Here is a 21,780-nt window from a genome sequence, read left to right on the forward strand (position 1 = left end):
ATGCTTTAAGCCCCTTTCACAATTGGCGCACGACCACTTTACACCACTTTGCGATCGAAATTTTTGAGTTTCATACGAGATCTCGCATACGTTGCACGAGCCGAATCCGAGAGCTCGTGCAACGTAAGCGATTATGTTGCACAAGCTCTCGGATTCGTTGCATACGTTTTACTGGTCGCATCAAGTCTCCTCTGAATAGTGGACATGCACACTGTTCAGACGCGACCAAACACGATCCAAATTATCGCAGTGCAACACACGAACATCAGAACCAACGTTTCACAACCTTTTGTAATCTTGCAACGTTTTACTATCATTGACAATGATAGTAAAAACATACGAGGGTTCATCAAAAAATACGAAGACTTCTGTCGTAGATATGTTACTTAACGTCATGTCATAACTAAATTTGGTAGACATATTTTAGCAATGGTTTCAAACAATTTACAAGAAAAAACTAAATATATTTCTTTATTTCTTAGAATTATTTCGAATATAATCCTGCAAAAATGAGGTCACGGCGCACGGTGAAAATTTCAACACACAATTAGTATCTATCTATCTATCTATCTATCTATCTATCTATCTATCTATCTATCTATCTATCTATCTATCTATCTATCTATTTATCTATTGATGCATTATTTATAGATCATTATTCAATAGAATACAGAAACACTAAACACAATTGTTTAATTCAATGCGTAACTTAATTAATATTACAAGTAGGAACTGCATATTTCTAATAGAGACCGGTGTTGTTGTCTATAAGTAGCCGTAACATAAGTTCTTTGTATTAAAATCCCTTTAGTTCTATAGTAAAGGATTTAAAAGGGAAATTCTGACCAACAAATATATCAATTGATCTGTCGCTTCAATTTGTTTGAAATGTCTTTAAATATGGCGCAATCAAATTCAAAAGACTGGTTTGTTTGAACATGTGCCCGAATCAACGACATATATTTGCTAAGTTTAATGTAAATTCTTTTTTTTGCAGAAAAATAGACTTAATATATTTTAGTGTCAAAATGTGGGTTAAGCTGAAGTGTTTGAATATAAGGGCATTTTGTTAAATATGCGAATAAAAATACCTTTTCGGCAATTCAGTCAGCTAATAGCCGTATGATTATCAAATAGAAACATTGACCGCGTTATTTTTACCAATAGCAGCTGTCTAGGTACTACACCGTGTATTCAATGCAAGTCGAAATGACATTGCCGATCACTGCTTTTTGTGTTTTTAGCACGGGCATTCCCCTAACGCTACTGCGTAGATTGTTACTTTCGTTTTAAATAAATACATGAAAAAATACGTATTAGATTAATGTAAATAATCCATAAAGGAATAATATTGAATAACATAAGGTAAACATGATCATTTTTAGCGTTACAAAAGGGTAATGGTTCTCAAACTTAAAAATTTAGCCTAAGACTTACATATTGACATGCCCTGCTTTTCCAATTAATGCACTTCACGTCATTGTTTGTGAAGGATAACTCTTTGGTAACTATGTATTACCATCTAAGTTACTTTTTCGAACAATCATATGCCGCTAAATATTCTAAGTTTAAGTTTTGCATTGGCGGATCCAGGAAGGACCAATGAAAATCAATAAAAATCATCATTATGTAAATAATATGAAAAAAAAATCAGACCAACAGTTTTATTGAAACAAATCTACTTTTGTTTCAGAAATTAGTCATGAATTGATGAACTCATCTCAATCTAAGGACAAAAAGCTTTCATTTCATTTATTTTGTATTATATGAAAGATTTGATACAGAAATATATATATTTACGTACTACAAAATCTGTAAATGATACAAAGAGATAAATGTATGGGCTGTAACTTACTTTTAAAATGCTTTTTTGATCCCAATTTAACCACTCTGTACTTTACGCCATTATTTACGGACGATAACTCCGGATTATATATTCAATTTGTTGTAATGTGATTATGATACAAGGTTAGCTTGTTAAAAAGCTAAGAAAGTCAGCCAGCAGGATATTAACTTTAAGGTCAAAGTTAATATATTTTAAGCTATTACAATACAAAATGTACATAGTCTACAGAAAAAATCACAACATGCAGTTGTTTATAATAAGAAATAGTCTGCTCAGTTATTTTATGACTGTAGGCGATAAGAGAAGCGTTTAATGTGTAGTTTTTTTTTAAAATCTACAGCAACTGTGTATGCTGTCTTATTTAATTGTAACTTATCCTCTCCATTCTCGCTAAGAGTATGTGAGATATGTACATGTATATGCGCACAGCGGACCTTGGTGGTAAACGATATGCGTGGACAGAATTCCGATACAGAAGTGCGCAGTTTGACCTACAAACTGATCATTTTCATAACTTATTCAAATTTCTCAAGTACGGATTGTCTAGCTAATTCCTTCCCAGAATTCCAATTTATGCAAGCGTAATTGAAGTTTCATCCTTACCTACTTATCAGCCCGCAGGCTGACTAATAAATAAAAAAAGATACATTTGAAATCAACCAACTTGCCTTTTTTTATTCAAAACTAGCATTTTAGAACAATTATAATTATACCTCAATATGATTATGCTATAAAACGCGACATCTGATTGGTTCTAGACAATCACGTGTCAGGGCAATAAAACTTCATATTTTCCATCATCGTCATATTTTTCATCATATCCCCCCTTAAATATTTATTGCATATTTATGAAAAATCCCAAAGATGAGCATTCGATGTAATTCAATGATTAATTCTATTCAAATAAATTGCTTTTAATCCCTTTTATATTGATAATACTGACATAGATAGAAACCGGTTAACATAAAGTACGTTATTGCTTTACTAGAATTTAAAAAAAAGATTCAAAATTTATGTATTCTAAATCATAATCTGTCGTTCGGTATAATAAACAGTTTATTGCTTGATTGTCAGGGAAATATGAAGATTTATACCCCAGAAAATCACATATTCCCCGGGCGTTACCCTCGGGAAATATGATTTTCCTTGGGGGAATAAATTTTCATATTTCCCTCCCAATCATTCAATAAATTTATATTATACCCTTTCAATCAATTTTTTGAAATAACAAACAAATTAACTTTCGGTTTTGAAAATTGATGAATAATCATAATTGGACTCTTTCATCATTTGATTTAGGGTGTTGTTAAAACTCGGAACGGACAGTGGAACGGAACGGAAAATACAGTCAGTATCAATCGTTTCAAAAGGGATATAACGATCTATTTTATATAAGTTGTTCATATAAGGATTCGTTACAAGCTGTTAACAGAATTCTTTTGATTTTATCAATCCCACAACCCTTTTGCCGAAGCGTTTAAAGCTTTTAAATAGTACTAACTAGTTCCAGCATAATGAAATATAAGCAATGGAGTGAACAATGCATACACAATCTATATACATATATTTTTATTTCGTGTTTCTTCTGTAGCATTGCTAACAAACAGCGTAGCGCAGTTGGTTTTAATAGTTTGTTGTGCAATTCACGAATTGGAATCCAGCTCTGGCATAAAAAAACTAACAAACTTCAAATAGTTTGAAAATTTTATTCTCACATATATATTAAAATGCAACTTGAAGCAGTCAATGCGATTGGACGTGCGATTATGCGTTCCATGGTAAGAATGCTCGCGTGTGTCAGAGGGGGCATATACCGCCCATTTCCGATGCTTTTCAGTTGACATAGATGAAATCGAAAAACGTGCCGCCCAAGTAGAAACAGAGATGCAGCATTTATTATTATACCTCAATATGATTATTTTATTACATCTGATTGGTCTAGAAAGTCACGTGACAGGGCGATTTCATAGGGAATGAAAAAGCCGATATGAGCATACGATGTAGACAAACATGATTAAATCAAAAATGTTTAGTTATTATGATTCTCTTGATATCAAAAACCAACTAAACATCTATGATTCGAAATTATGAAAGAAAAGTGAGACAGTAACATAGGAAATCAAACAATAACGATGTTATTGCTATTGATAAGTCAGACAATATTTAGAAATCACCGTATTTTGGTTTTTTTTATACATGTACATGTATGTTGTTCGATATAATAAAGCGTTTATTGCATTAATGTTCATATGGCAAAGCCCTCGGTAAATATGATTTTTCTTGGAGTAATAAATCTTCATATTTCCCTCACCATCATGCAATAAATGTATATTGTCAATTGTGGTCTGAAACAAACACAGATGCTTATACAGGGTATATATACTTGTGGCATATTGAGGCTGATAAGTCTTGCAATGATAGTAAATGTTGCAAGATTACATGAGACATGTTGAGCAACAGTCTCATGGTCGCCAAACACACGCATATACAGCAGCAATTCATCTTACGACCTTTAAAAATCGTTCATCACTCTTGTGAGTACACAAACCGTTGTAAAACGTTCGTACTATTGTTCGTGCGTTGCACTGCAATGATTTGGATCGCATTCGGTCGTGTCTGGATAGTGAGCATGTCCCCTATTTTGAGGAAACTTAATGCGAGCACTAAAACGCATGCAACAAATGCGAGAGCTCGTGCAACGTATGCGAGAGCTCGTGCAACGTATGAGAGAGCTCGTGCGAATCTCAAGAATTCCGATCGCAAAGTGTTGTAAAGTGCTCGTGCACCAATTGTGAAAGGGGCTTTAGTCACATTAATCGGACGGTCGCCGTAGACCGGTTATAATCGGTGATGTGAACGATGAAAATATCTCTCTTTATTTCTAAGAATGATTTAGAATCTAATACTGCAAACATGAGGTCTGATATAACGTGAATGAGATCTAACTTATCAATTGATCTGTCGCTTCAATTTGTTTGAAATGTCTTTAAATATGGCGCAATCAAATTCAAAAGACTGGTTTGTTTGAACATGTGCCCGAATCAACGACATATATTTGCTAAGTTTAATGTAAATTCTTTTTTTTGCAGAAAAATAGACTTAATATATTTTAGTGTCAAAATGTGGGTTAAGCTGAAATGTTTGAATATAAGGGCATTTTGTTAAATATGCGAATAAAAATACCTTTTCGGCAATTCAGTCAGCTAATAGCCGTATGATTATCAAATAGAAACATTGACCGCGTTATTTTTACCAATAGCAGCTGTCTAGGTACTACACCGTGTATTCAATGCAAGTCGAAATGACATTGCCGATCACTGCTTTTTGTGTTTTTAGCACGGGCATTCCCCTAACGCTACTGCGTAGATTGTTACTTTCGTTTTAAATAAATACATGAAAAAATACGTATTAGATTAATGTAAATAATCCATAAAGGAATAATATTGAATAACATAAGGTAAACATGATCATTTTTAGCGTTACAAAAGGGTAATGGTTCTCAAACTTAAAAATTTAGCCTAAGACTTACATATTGACATGCCCTGCTTTTCCAATTTATGCACTTCACGTCATTGTTTGTGAAGGATAACTCTTTGGTAACTATGTATTACCATCTAAGTTACTTTTTCGACCAATCATATGCCGCTAAATATTCTAAGTTTAAGTTTTGCATTGGCGGATCCAGGAAGGACCAATGAAAATCAATAAAAATCATCATTATGTAAATAATATGAAAAAAAAATCAGACCAACTGTTTTATTGAAACAAATCTACTTTTGTTTCAGAAATTAGTCATGAATTGATGAATTCATCTCAATCTAAGGACAAAAAGCTTTCATTTCATTTATTTTGTATTATATGAAAGATGTGATACAGAAATATATATATGTACGTACTACAAAATCTGTAAATGATACAAAGAGATAAATGTATGGGCTGTAACTTACTTTTAAAATGCTTTTTTGATCCCAATTTAACCACTCTGTACTTTACGCCATTATTTACGGACGATAACTCCGGATTATATATATTCAATTTGTTGTAATGTGATTATAATACAAGGTTAGCTTGTTAAAAAGCTAAGAAAGTCAGCCAGCAGGATATTAACTTTAAGGTCAAAGTTAATATATTTTAAGCTATTACAATACAAAATGTACATAGTCTACAGAAAAAATCACAACATGCAGTTGTTTATAATAAGAATTAGTCTGCTCAGTTATTTTATGACTGTAGGCGATAAAAGAAGCGTTTAATGTGTAGTTTTTTTTTAAAATCTACAGCAATTGTGTATGCTGTCTTATTTAATTGTAACTTATCCTCTCCATTCTCGCTAAGAGTATGTGAGATATGTACATGTATATGCGCACTGCGGACCTTGGTGGTAAACGATATGCGTGGACAGAATTCCGATACAGAAGTGCGCAGTTTGACCTACAAACTGATCATTTTCATAACTTATTCAAATTTCTCAAGTACGGATTGTCTAGCTAATTCCTTCCCAGAATTCCAATTTATGCAAGCGTAATTGAAGTTTCATCCTTACTTACTTATCAGCCCGCAGGCTGACTAATAAATAAAAAAAAGATACATTTGAAATCAACCAACTTGCCTTTTTTTATTCAAAACTAGCATTTTAGAACAATTATAATTATACCTCAATATGATTATGCTATATAACGCGACATCTGATTGGTTCTAGACAATCACGTGTCAGGGCAATAAAACTTCATATTTCCCATCATCGTCATATTTTTCATCATATCCCCCCTTAAATATTTATTGCATATTTATGAAAAATCCCAAAGATGAGCATTCGATGTAATTCAATGATTAATTCTATTCAAATAAATTGCTTTTAATCCTTTTTATATTGATAATACTGACATAGATAGAAACCGGTTAACATAAAGTACGTTATTGCTTTACTAGAATTTAAAAAAAAGATTCAAAATTTATGTATTCTAAATCATAATCTGTCGTTCGGTATAATAAACAGTTTATTGCTTGATTGTCAGGGAAATATGAAGATTTATACCCCCAGAAAATCACATATTCCCCGGGCGTTACCCTCGGGAAATATGATTTTCCTTGGGGGAATAAATTTTCATATTTCCCTCCCAATCATTCAATAAATTTATATTATACCCTTTCAATCAATTTTTTGAAATAACAAACAAATTAACTTTCGGTTTTGAAAATTGATGAATAATCATAATTGGACTCTTTCATCATTTGATTTAGGGTGTTGTTAAAACTCGGAACGGACAGTGGAACGGAACGGAAAATACAGTCAGTATCAATCGTTTCAAAAGGGATATAACGATCTATTTTATATAAGTTGTTCATATAAGGATTCGTTACAAGCTGTTAACAGAATTCTTTTGATTTTATCGAAGCGTTTAAAGCTTTTAAATAGTACTAACTAGTTCCAGCATAATGAAATATAAGCAATGGAGTGAACAATGCATACACAATCTATATACATATATTTTTATTTCGTGTTTCTTCTGTAGCATTGCTAACAAACAGCGTAGCGCAGTTGGTTTTAATAGTTTGTTGTGCAATTCACGAATTGGAATCCAGCTCTGGCATAAAAAAACTAACAAACTTCAAATAGTTTGAAAATTTTATTCTCACATATATATTAAAATGCAACTTGAAGCAGTCAATGCGATTGGACGTGCGATTATGCGTTCCATGGTAAGAATGCTCGCGTGAGTCAGAGGGGGCATATACCGCCCATTTCCGATGCTTTTCAGTTGACATAGTTGAAATCGAGAAAACGTGCCGCCCAAGTAGAAACAGAGATGCAGCATTTATTATTATACCTCAATATGATTATTTTATTACATCTGATTGGTCTAGAAAGTCACGTGACAGGGCGATTTCATAGGGAATGAAAAAGCCGATATGAGCATACGATGTAGACAAACATGATTAAATCAAAAATGTTTAGTTATTATGATTCTCTTGATATCAAAAACCAACTAAACATCTATGATTCGAAATTATGAAAGAAAAGTGAGACAGTAACATAGGAAATCAAACAATAACGATGTTATTGCTATTGATAAGTCAGACAATATTTAGAAATCACCGTATTTTGGTTTTTTTTATACATGTACATGTATGTTGTTCGATATAATAAAGCGTTTATTGCATTAATGTTCATATGGCAAAGCCCTCGGTAAATATGATTTTTCTTGGAGTAATAAATCTTCATATTTCCCTCACCATCATGCAATAAATGTATATTGTCAATTGTGGTCTGAAACAAACACAGATGCTTATACAGGGTATATATACTTGTGGCATATTGAGGCTGATAAGTCTTGCAATGATAGTAAATGTTGCAAGATTACATGAGACATGTTGAGCAACAGTCTCATGGTCGCCAAACACACGCATATACAGCAGCAATTCATCTTACGACCTTTAAAAATCGTTCATCACTCTTGTGAGTACACAAACCGTTGTAAAACGTTCGTACTATTGTTCGTGCGTTGCACTGCAATGATTTGGATCGCATTCGGTCGTGTCTGGATAGTGAGCATGTCCCCTATTTTGAGGAAACTTAATGCGAGCACTAAAACGCATGCAACAAATGCGAGAGCTCGTGCAACGTATGAGAGAGCTCGTGCGAATCTCAAGAATTCCGATCGCAAAGTGTTGTAAAGTGCTCGTGCACCAATTGTGAAAGGGGCTTTAGTCACATTAATCGGACGGTCGCCGTAGACCGGTTATAATCGGTGATGTGAACGATGAAAATATCTCTCTTTATTTCTAAGAATGATTTAGAATCTAATACTGCAAACATGAGGTCTGATATAACGTGAATGAGATCTAACTTATCAATTGATCTGTCGCTTCAATTTGTTTGAAATGTCTTTAAATATGGCGCAATCAAATTCAAAAGACTGGTTTGTTTGAACATGTGCCCGAATCAACGACATATATTTGCTAAGTTTAATGTAAATTCTTTTTTTTTTGCAGAAAAATAGACTTAATATATTTTAGTGTCAAAATGTGGGTTAAGCTGAAATGTTTGAATATAAGGGCATTTTGTTAAATATGCGAATAAAAATACCTTTTCGGCAATTCAGTCAGCTAATAGCCGTATGATTATCAAATAGAAACATTGACCGCGTTATTTTTACCAATAGCAGCTGTCTAGGTACTGCACTGTGTATTCAATGCAAGTCGAAATGACATTGCCGATCACTGCTTTTTGTGTTTTTAGCACGGGCATTCCCCTAACGCTACTGCGTAGATTGTTACTTTCGTTTTAAATAAATACATGAAAAAATACGTATTAGATTAATGTAAATAATCCATAAAGGAATAATATTGAATAACATAAGGTAAACATGATCATTTTTAGCGTTACAAAAGGGTAATGGTTCTCAAACTTAAAAATTTAGCCTAAGACTTACATATTGACATGCCCTGCTTTTCCAATTTATGCACTTCACGTCATTGTTTGTGAAGGATAACTCTTTGGTAACTATGTATTACCATCTAAGTTACTTTTTCGACCAATCATATGCCGCTAAATATTCTAAGTTTAAGTTTTGCATTGGCGGATCCAGGAAGGACCAATGAAAATCAATAAAAATCATCATTATGTAAATAATATGAAAAAAAAATCAGACCAACTGTTTTATTGAAACAAATCTACTTTTGTTTCAGAAATTAGTCATGAATTGATGAACTCATCTCAATCTAAGGACAAAAAGCTTTCATTTCATTTATTTTGTATTATATGAAAGATGTGATACAGAAATATATATATTTACGTACTACAAAATCTGTAAATGATACAAAGAGATAAATGTATGGGCTGTAACTTACTTTTAAAATGCTTTTTTGATCCCAATTTAACCACTCTGTACTTTACGCCATTATTTACGGACGATAACTCCGGATTATATATTCAATTTGTTGTAATGTGATTATAATACAAGGTTAGCTTGTTAAAAAGCTAAGAAAGTCAGCCAGCAGGATATTAACTTTAAGGTCAAAGTTGATATATTTTAAGCTATTACAATACAAAATGTACATAGTCTACAGAAAAAATCACAACATGCAGTTGTTTATAATAAGAAATAGTCTGCTCAGTAATTTTATGACTGTAGGCGATAAGAGAAGCGTTTAATGTGTAGTTTTTTTTACAAAATCCACAGCAACTGTGTATGCTGTCTAATTTAATTGTAACGTATCCTCTCCATTCTCGCTAAGAGTATGTGAGATATGTACATGTATATGCGCACTGCGGACCTTGGTGGTAAACGATATGCGTGGACAGAATTCCGATACAGAAGTGCGCAGTTTGACCTACAAACTGATCATTTTCATAACTTATTCAAATTTCTCAAATACGGATTGTCTAGCTAATTCCTTCCCAGAATTCCAATTTATGCAAGCGTAATTGAAGTTTCATCCTTACTTACTTATCAGCCCGCAGGCTGACTAATAAATAAAAAAAAGATACATTTGAAATCAACCAGCTTGCCTTTTTTTATTCAAAACTAGCATTTTAGAACAATTATAATTATACCTCAATATGATTATGCTATATAACGCGACATCTGATTGGTTCTAGACAATCACGTGTCAGGGCAATAAAACTTCATATTTCCCATCATCGTCATATTTTTCATCATATCCCCCCTTAAATATGTATTGCATATTTATGAAAAATCCCAAAGATGAGCATTCTATGTAATTCAATGATTAATTCTATTCAAATAAATTGCTTTTAATCCTTTTTATATTGATAATACTGACATAGATAGAAACCGGTTAACATAAAGTACGTTATTGCTTTACTAGAATTTAAAAAAAAGATTCAAAATTTATGTATTCTAAATCATAATCTGTCGTTCGGTATAATAAACAGTTTATTGCTTGATTGTCAGGGAAATATGAAGATTTATACCCCCAGAAAATCACATATTCCCCGGGCGTTACCCTCGGGAAATATGATTTTCCTTGGGGGAATAAATTTTCATATTTCCCTCCCAATCATTCAATAAATTTATATTATACCCTTTCAATCAATTTTTTGAAATAACAAACAAATTAACTTTCGGTTTTGAAAATTGATGAATAATCATAATTGGACTCTTTCATCATTTGATTTAGGGTGTTGTTAAAACTCGGAACGGACAGTGGAACGGAACGGAAAATACAGTCAGTATCAATCGTTTCAAAAGGGATATAACGATCTATTTTATATAAGTTGTTCATATAAGGATTCGTTACAAGCTGTTAACAGAATTCTTTTGATTTTATCGAAGCGTTTAAAGCTTTTAAATAGTACTAACTAGTTCCAGCATAATGAAATATAAGCAATGGAGTGAACAATGCATACACAATCTATATACATATATTTTTATTTCGTGTTTCTTCTGTAGCATTGCTAACAAACAGCGTAGCGCAGTTGGTTTTAATAGTTTGTTGTGCAATTCACGAATTGGAATCCAGCTCTGGCATAAAAAAACTAACAAACTTCAAATAGTTTGAAAATTTTATTCTCACATATATATTAAAATGCAACTTGAAGCAGTCAATGCGATTGGACGTGCGATTATGCGTTCCATGGTAAGAATGCTCGCGTGAGTCAGAGGGGGCATATACCGCCCATTTCCGATGCTTTTCAGTTGACATAGTTGAAATCGAGAAAACGTGCCGCCCAAGTAGAAACAGAGATGCAGCATTTATTATTATACCTCAATATGATTATTTTATTACATCTGATTGGTCTAGAAAGTCACGTGACAGGGCGATTTCATAGGGAATGAAAAAGCCGATATGAGCATACGATGTAGACAAACATGATTAAATCAAAAATGTTTAGTTATTATGATTCTCTTGATATCAAAAACCAACTAAACATCTATGATTCGAAATTATGAAAGAAAAGTGAGACAGTAACATAGGAAATCGAACAATAACGATGTTATTGCTATTGATAAGTCAGACAATTTTTAGAAATCACCGTATTTTGGTTTTTTTATACATGTACATGTATGTTGTTCGATATAATAAAGCGTTTATTGCATTAATGTTCATATGGCAAAGCCCTCGGTAAATATGATTTTTCTTGGAGTAATAAATCTTCATATTTCCCTCACCATCATGCAATAAATGTATATTGTCAATTGTGGTCTGAAACAAACACAGATGCTTATACAGGGTATATATACTTGTGGCATATTGAGGCTGATAAGTCTTGCAATGATAGTAAATGTTGCAAGATTACATGAGACATGTTGAGCAACAGTCTCATGGTCGCCAAACACACGCATATACAGCAGCAATTCATCTTACGACCTTTAAAAATCGTTCATCACTCTTGTGAGTACACAAACCGTTGTAAAACGTTCGTACTATTGTTCGTGCGTTGCACTGCAATGATTTGGATCGCATTCGGTCGTGTCTGGATAGTGAGCATGTCCCCTATTTTGAGGAAACTTAATGCGAGCACTAAAACGCATGCAACAAATGCGAGAGCTCGTGCAACGTATGCGAGAGCTCGTGCAACGTATGAGAGAGCTCGTGCGAATCTCAAGAATTCCGATCGCAAAGTGTTGTAAAGTGCTCGTGCACCAATTGTGAAAGGGGCTTTAGTCACATTAATCGGACGGTCGCCGTAGACCGGTTATAATCGGTGATGTGAACGATGAAAATATCTCTCTTTATTTCTAAGAATGATTTAGAATCTAATACTGCAAACATGAGGTCATATAACGTGAATGAGATCTAACTTATCAATTGATCTGTCGCTTCAATTTGTTTGAAATGTCTTTAAATATTGCGCAATCAAATTCAAAAGACTGGTTTGTTTGAACATGTGCCCGAATCAACGACATATATTTGCTAAGTTTAATGTAAATTCTTTTTTTTTGCAGAAAAATAGACTTAATATATTTTAGTGTCAAAATGTGGGTTAAGCTGAAATGTTTGAATATAAGGGCATTTTGTTAAATATGCGAATAAAAATACCTTTTCGGCAATTCAGTCAGCTAATAGCCGTATGATTATCAAATAGAAACATTGACCGCGTTATGCTTACCAATAGCAGCTGTCTAGGTACTACACCGTGTATTCAATGCAAGTCGAAATGACATTGCCGATCACTGCTATTTGTGTTTTTAGCACGATCATTCCACTAGATTGTTACTTTCGTTTTAAATAAATACATGAAAAACTACGTATTAGATTAATGTAAATAATCCATAAAGGAATAATATTGAATAACATAAGGTAAACATGATCGTTTTTAGCGTTACAAAAGGGTAATGGTTCTCAAACTTAAAAAATTAGCCTAAGACTTACATATTGACATGCCCTGCTTTTCCAATTTATGCACTTCACGTCATTGTTTGTGAAGGATAACTCTTTGGTATGTATTACCATCTAAGTTACTTTTTCGACCAATCATATGCCGCTTAATATTCTAAGTTTAAGTTTTGCATATGCGGATCCAGGAACGACCAATGAAAATTAATAAAAATCATCAATATGTAAATAATATGAAAAAAAAAAATCAGACCAACAGTTTTATTGAAACAAATCTACTTTTGTTTCAGAAATTAGTCATGAATTGATGAACTCATCTCAATCTAAGGACAAAAAGCTTTCATTTCATTTATTTTGTATTATATGAAAGATGTGATACAGAAATATATATATTTACGTACTACAAAATCTGTAAATGATACAAAGAGATAAATGTATGGGCTGTAACTTACTTTTAAAATGCTTTTTTGATCCCAATTTAACCACTCTGTACTTTACGCCATTATTTACGGACGATAACTCCGGATTATATATTCAATTTGTTGTAATGTGATTATAATACAAGGTTAGCTTGTTAAAAAGCTAAGAAAGTCAGCCAGCAGGATATTAACTTTAAGGTCAAAGTTAATATATTTTAAGCTATTACAATACAAAATGAACATAGTCTACAGAAAAAATCACAACATGCAGTTGTTTATAATAAGAAATAGTCTGCTCAGTAATTTTATGACTGTAGGCGATAAGAGAAGCGTTTAATGTGTAGTTTTTTTTACAAAATCTACAGCAACTGTGTATGCTGTCTTATTTAATTGTAACTTATCCTCTCCATTCTCGCTAAGAGTATGTGAGATATGTACATGTATATGCGCACTGCGGACCTTGGTGGTAAACGATATGCGTGGACAGAATTCCGATACAGAAGTGCGCAGTTTGACCTACAAACTGATCATTTTCATAACTTATTCAAATTTCTCAAGTACGGATTGTCTAGCTAATTCCTTCCCAGAATTCCAATTTATGCAAGCGTAATTGAAGTTTCATCCTTACTTACTTATCAGCCCGCAGGCTGACTAATAAATAAAAAAAGATACATTTGAAATTAACCAACTTGCCTTTTTTTATTCAAAACTAGCATTTTAGAACAATTATAATTATACCTCAATATGATTATGCTATATAACGCGACATCTGATTGGTTCTAGACAATCACGTGTCAGGGCAATAAAACTTCATATTTCCCATCATCGTCATATTTTTCATCATATCCCCCCTTAAATATTTATTGCATATTTATGAAAAATCCCAAAGATGAGCATTCGATGTAATTCAATGATTAATTCTATTCAAATAAATTGCTTTTAATCCTTTTTATATTGATAATACTGACATAGATAGAAACCGGTTAACATAAAGTACGTTACTGCTTTACTAGAATTTAAAAAAAAGATTCAAAATTTATGTATTCTAAATCATAATCTGTCGTTCGGTATAATAAACAGTTTATTGCTTGATTGTCAGGGAAATATGAAGATTTATACCCCCAGAAAATCACATATTCCCCGGGCGTTACCCTCGGGAAATATGATTTTCCTTCGGGGAATAAATTTTCATATTTCCCTCCCAATCATTCAATAAATTTATATTATACCCTTTCAATCAATTTTTTGAAATAACAAACAAATTAACTTTCGGTTTTGAAAATTGATGAATAATCATAATTGGACTCTTTCATCATTTGATTTAGGGTGTTGTTAAAACTCGGAACGGACAGTGGAACGGAACGGAAAATACAGTCAGTATCAATCGTTTCAAAAGGGATATAACGATCTAATTTATATAAGTTGTTCATATAAGGATTCGTTACAAGCTGTTAACAGAATTCTTTTGATTTTATCAATCCCACAACCCTTTTGCTGAAGCGTTTAAAGCTTTTAAATAGTACTAACTAGTTCCAGCATAATGAAATATAAGCAATGGAGTGAACAATGCATACACAATCTATATACATATATTTTTATTTCGTGTTTCTTCTGTAGCATTGCTAACAAACAGCGTAGCGCAGTTGGTTTTAATAGTTTGTTGTGCAATTCACGAATTGGAATCCAGCTCTGGCATAAAAAAACTAACAAACTTCAAATAGTTTGAAAATTTTATTCTCACATATATATTAAAATGCAACTTGAAGCTGTCAATGCGATTGGACGTGCAATTATGCGTTCCATGGTAAGAATGCTCGCGTGAGTCAGAGGGGGCATATACCGCCCATTTCCGATGCTTTTCAGTTGACATAGTTGAAATTGAGAAAACGTGCCGCCCAAGTAGAAACAGAGATGCAGCATTTATTATTATACCTCAATATGATTATTTTATTACATCTGATTGGTCTAGAAAGTCACGTGACAGGGCGATTTCATAGGGAATGAAAAAGCCGATATGAGCATACGATGTAGACAAACATGATTAAATCAAAAATGTTTAGTTATTATGATTCTCTTGATATCAAAAACCAACTAAACATCTATGATTCGAAATTATGAAAGAAAAGTGAGACAGTAACATAGGAAATCGAACAATAACGATGTTATTGCTATTGATAAGTCAGACAATTTTTAGAAATCACCGTATTTTGTTTTTTTTTATACATGTACATGTATGTTGTTCGATATAATAAAGCGTTTATTGCATTAATGTTCATATGGCAAAGCCCTCGGTAAATATGATTTTTCTTGGAGTAATAAATCTTCATATTTCCCCCACCATCATGCAATAAATGTATATTGTCAATTGTGGTCTGAAACACAGATGCTTATACAGGGTATATATACTTGTGGCATATTGAGGCTGATAAGTCTTGCAATGATAGTAAATGTTGCAAGATTACATGAGACATGTTGAGCAACAGTCTCATGGTCGCCAAACACACGCATATACAGCAGCAATTCATCTTACGACCTTTAATCAAAGTACTGAAGTACTGACGGGAGTTGATTTTATCGATTATCATTTATTTAGAAATCAACTTATCTTGCATGGCAATTAGTTTCTAGTCGGTATTTGAAATACGCACTTTTTTATAATATGAATTATTAAACTTTTCCGGCAAGAATTTCGAGAAACCTCATATGAATCATGTGTAATATTTAAGGATAGATTTCAAACTATGTATAAGTAATCGAAACAATTCTAAAAATTGTATAGATCTAAACACTATTGACATCAAACTCTTAATACAGTCTCGTTTAACTATACGTTCGGCTGTCTCCGTTAATCTCAGACAAGCAAGAGAGCCTTTCTGCTTGTCGGAGATTTACGAAGACAGCCGAGCGTTTGGTTGAACGAGACTGTATTAAAGTCTGACGTAGGGATACATGAGACTACAAAAATATCTAAATTGTTCGTATTATATAAAATCTGACTATTTTTAAAGTGTTTATAGATAAGTTTCCTTGAAGAACAATGCTCCAGCATACATTACATCGAATTTTTCTATTATTTTCAAGAACTACGTCTTGTCAGCGGTGATGTTTTGTGCTTAGGTCCAAACACTGTTTCACTTTCGGTTTGCCAGAGTAACTGCATAGGAGAGCAGATTAAAATCAACTCCCAAAAATCGTTCATCACTCTTGTGAGTACACAAACCGTTGTAAAACGTTCGTACTATTGTTCGTGCGTTGCACTGCAATGATTTGGATCGCATTCGGTCGTGTCTGGATAGTGAGCATGTCCCCTATTTTGAGGAAACTTAATGCGAGCACTAAAACGCATGCAACAAATGCGAGAGCTCGTGCAACGTATGCGAGAGCTCGTGCAACGTATGAGAGAGCTCGTGCGAATCTCAAGAATTCCGATCGCAAAGTGTTGTAAAGTGCTCGTGCACCAATTGTGAAAGGGGCTTTAGTCACATTAATCGGACGGTCGCCGTAGACCGGTTATAATCGGTGATGTGAACGATGAAAATATCTCTCTTTATTTCTAAGAATGATTTAGAATCTAATACTGCAAACATGAGGTCATATAACGTGAATGAGATCTAACTTATCAATTGATCTGTCGCTTCAATTTGTTTGAAATGTCTTTAAATATTGCGCAATCAAATTCAAAAGACTGGTTTGTTTGAACATGTCCCCGAATCAACGACATATATTTGCTAAGTTTAATGTAAATTCTTTTTTTTTTGCAGAAAAATAGACTTAATATATTTTAGTGTCAAAATGTGGGTTAAGCTGAAATGTTTGAATATAAGGGCATTTTGTTAAATATGCGAATAAAAATACCTTTTCGGCAATTCAGTCAGCTAATAGCCGTATGATTATCAAATAGAAACATTGACCGCGTTATGTTTACCAATAGCAGCTGTCTAGGTACTACACCGTGTATTCAATGCAAGTCGAAATGACATTGCCGATCACTGCTTTTTGTGTTTTTAGCACGATCATTCCACTAGATTGTTACTTTCGTTTTAAATAAATACATGAAAAACTACGTATTAGATTAATGTAAATAATCCATAAAGGAATAATATTGAATAACATAAGGTAAACATGATCGTTTTTAGCGTTACAAAAGGGTAATGGTTCTCAAACTTAAAAAATTAGCCTAAGACTTACATATTGACATGCCCTGCTTTTCCAATTTATGCACTTCACGTCATTGTTTGTGAAGGATAACTCTTTGGTATGTATTACCATCTAAGTTACTTTTTCGACCAATCATATGCCGCTAAATATTCTAAGTTTAAGTTTTGCATATGCGGATCCAGGAACGACCAATGAAAATTAATAAAAATCATCAATATGTAAATAATATGAAAAAAAAAAAAATCAGACCAACAGTTTTATTGAAACAAGATGTTTGAATAAAAAAAAATCTTCTTTTGTTTCAGATATTAGTCATGAATTAATGAACTCATCTCAATCTAAGGATACAAAGCTTTCATTTCAATTTATTTAGTATTAATTTATGACAAATGTGAAACAGAAATATATATATTTACGTACAGTACCCGCAACGTTATTCTTTACAAGATAAACGATAGGATAGGATTCACGCACGACAGGATAGCATTAACGCACGATAGAACAGTATACACGCACGAAAGGATAGGATTAACGCACGATAGAACAGTATACACGCACGATATGATAGGATTGATACACGATAGGAAAGGATAAACGATGTTCATGATAAACGTATGATCGCTTTAAACGATATTTACGAACAAACTGATAATAGCAGAATTTGAGAGAGAACACGTATAAATAAAGAATTACGTGGAATTTCTTTTTAGTAACAATTGCCAAGTTGTTTATCATCGCTGCATCATTTATCGAATGTATAAAAATGACCAGTTAATTTTTTTCAACTAATTTATGAGCTTTAATGATCAATAAATTTTCTGTTTTAGTAAAATTGTTTTCATTACCGAACACCCTAGCCGATCGCCGTGAATATTTCAGCCCGAGATGTTATCACTCGGAAAATAGCAGGTTTAATTATATAAATCCAACTCTTGTATAAAGTAAATATAAAAATTTTTAAAATCAATTATATAAATCCAACTCTTGCATAAAGTAAATATAAAATCTATCATCAGTCTGGGCGGACTCCGAAAAAGGAGTAAACTCCGAAAACGGAGTATTTGGCACCGTCATGCATTGCGATTTTCTCAACTTCCTTTTCAACAGTCAAGTTCCGGTAAGAGTTACCTCCCGTGTCATTTAACTTCCGGTAAGAGTTATCTCCCGTAACAATGAACTTCCTGTAAGAGTTATGTCCCGTAGCATTGACCGCCATTTTGTTTCCAATGTAAATGACAAGAGTTGTCGTCCTTGATTCTGACGTCATTCAAGTAAAGTCAATTAAATTCATTAGAAGTTAATTGATATGATTATAATCGCCCGATCATTCGACTTGAGAGGTTTGAAAAAAAGAAAGAGAAAGAAAATCCAACATCATGGCATCTGTCAGGTGAGTTTTAATTAAGGTTTTCATGGTTTATTCAAAAGTAGTTTGAAAGGGACAAGATGTATAAAGATGTATAAATGCATGGTAACTTTTAATTAGTGTATTCGTCTAAGAAATGGAATAAAATTGCATTGTTAGTTTTTTTATATATCTTTAATGAGATATTTTTACTAATGGATGGATTTATTAGTACATGTACTTGAAAATCTAAAATAAATATATATCACATCTTTGGATAAAAATTTTAAAAAGTACCGCAAGCAAGTTTTCGTAATTTTAGTTTCATCAGTATTCAGCGATTTAGTATTTATAGAAAAATAAATACGATTGTGGTGCATTGGTGGTGAGATAGGAGGAAAATGCTTTTGAACGGATAATGAGTTTTATTTTTTCTATTTGAAAGATGACATTTAAAAAAATTTCTTATCAAAATGCCTATAACTGAACACACGATATAAATAATCAAATTCATTTAAGTTGTGTTTTGGGTAAAATAAATGGCAAATAGTCTTTTACAATAAACTTTCTGATGTGTTACAAGTAAGCGTTTAAAATTTGTCGGTCTGTAATCCTATACTGCAGTATTCTCAGAAAGTTTATTAATTAGGTTTATGAATACAGTAAATGTTTTACTCTTAATATTGAAATTATATATATATTTTTAATATATGATATCTTTTTGACCAAATATGCTGTTTTTTTAATCATTTGTATGAAATCTTTGAAACCTTGTGTCAAGGGGTTGTAACTAGTGTGTATTATGGGTATACCTGGAGCACCCTCTGTCGCTCTCCCCACCCCTTCCACCAAACCTCCCCCCGAGGTGACAGTGTCAATTGGCTTCTGTTCATCTGTTTGTAGCATGTGAAAGGGGGCTATGGCGCCCTAGCTGTGGTGTCTATGTGGTTATTATCATTCACTTGATTGTGTTTGGTTGACAAAGTTTGACAAAGTTGCTGTATAAACAACATCCTTTGAACTTAAACTGTTTTGATTACATTTCCCAATTATATTGATTGCCTGCTCAATAATTTTGTGCATTTGTAATTATACACTCTTAAATTTCTATGACCATGACCAAAAAAAAAAACACAACAAAAACATATCAATTAAATACAGTAACTACAGTAATTTGACTATTTAAAAAACCTTTATCATTACAATAATTATATTTAATATAAGATATAAGACATTTTAAGAGGTAATGGTGTAAAGGTTTTTAAATTGTATTTGATTTTTTATTATAAACAATTACTTTAAGCATCATTTTGTTTAAAACATGTATACTCCATCAATTCTTTTTGTAGATAAGTCAATTTCAACATATATCAGTACATTTTATAAAGAAAAAATTCATAATCTTGCAATATAGGTAAAAAGGTGTAATGAAGGGATATTGAACAATTTAAATCATTTAATTTAACTTTAATGTGTATTGCTAGATAATAATGAAAGTGAAACATTTAAACATATTTCATTGATTTATCAATTGGAAATCCCTTGAGACTGTAGGGTTTCCCAGCCAAGTTCAATATATAAGATACTTTTCGAAGAGTTAGCTCTCAACCCTGTTATTATTCTGGTTGCCTCTGTTTGTACCTTTTCAAGCAATATAGAGTTTCCTTGTTACAGATGCCCCACACAACATCACCAAAATTTATTATTAGGTCTGATAGAAACCATATATATTTCATCCAGTGTTTCTCTATCAATTCTATGCTTGAGAAATTAATCTTAATATATTCAACCCTTTGCATGCCTTTTCATAAATACCATTAATATGACTACATCAAACACCATTAGACTGGTAATAACTGAATGTGAATTTAATAACTTGATGCGATAGGCAAGTTTCCTCTTGTATCCCCATCTAATTTTGGATTTTCCAAATAATTAACCTGTTCATCATGACATGATATGTCATGTCATTATAAGGATCTACTTTCTGAAATAATGCATACAAACAAGAATTTTAAATTAGATTTATTTTTTCAAATTGCAGTAATTTGAAAACAAAATAGCTGAACATCGGCTGATAGCAAAGATCATATTATAATCAATAACAATAAATAAACTCCAGAATTCCCTTCATATCAGATTTTAACATGATATTATATCACATCTATCTTAGTAACAATCGATAAGATATAGGCCTAATGTATATATAATTATATATATCAAACATGATAATGGCCAAGAGCTGCAGAAAACTCTGAGATTTCTCATAATTCATCATAAATGTCATTTAAATGACAGTTTACACAAATGACAGTTAACACAAAGTTATACTAATTGAAAAAAATAAGATTAACCTACCCCCAGATACAAGCATTTTCCCCATTTTTAATCAATAATTAAAATAAAAACTCTAATTGAAAATTATGGCCATTAGCATGATAAATAAAACAATGAAAACATGGCAACAAAAAGAAAGAAACTCTTGACTATATCAATTACTAAACATGCTGAATTCACACACTGTTGACATCACCTTGAATTTTAAATTGTTGACAGACAACAAAAATATTACAAAACATTACAATAACATCACATCTATCGTTATATTCTAGGAACCAGAAACATTACATAGAAAACAAAAAACAAAGGTACACGGCGAAAAACAAGCGCAAGGACACCCTTATCAACAAGTGCCATGAGTTTGCCTC

Source organism: Crassostrea angulata, chromosome 5 (assembly GCF_025612915.1).
Source record: "Crassostrea angulata isolate pt1a10 chromosome 5, ASM2561291v2, whole genome shotgun sequence".
Classification (NCBI taxonomy): Eukaryota; Metazoa; Mollusca; class Bivalvia; order Ostreida; family Ostreidae; genus Magallana; species Magallana angulata.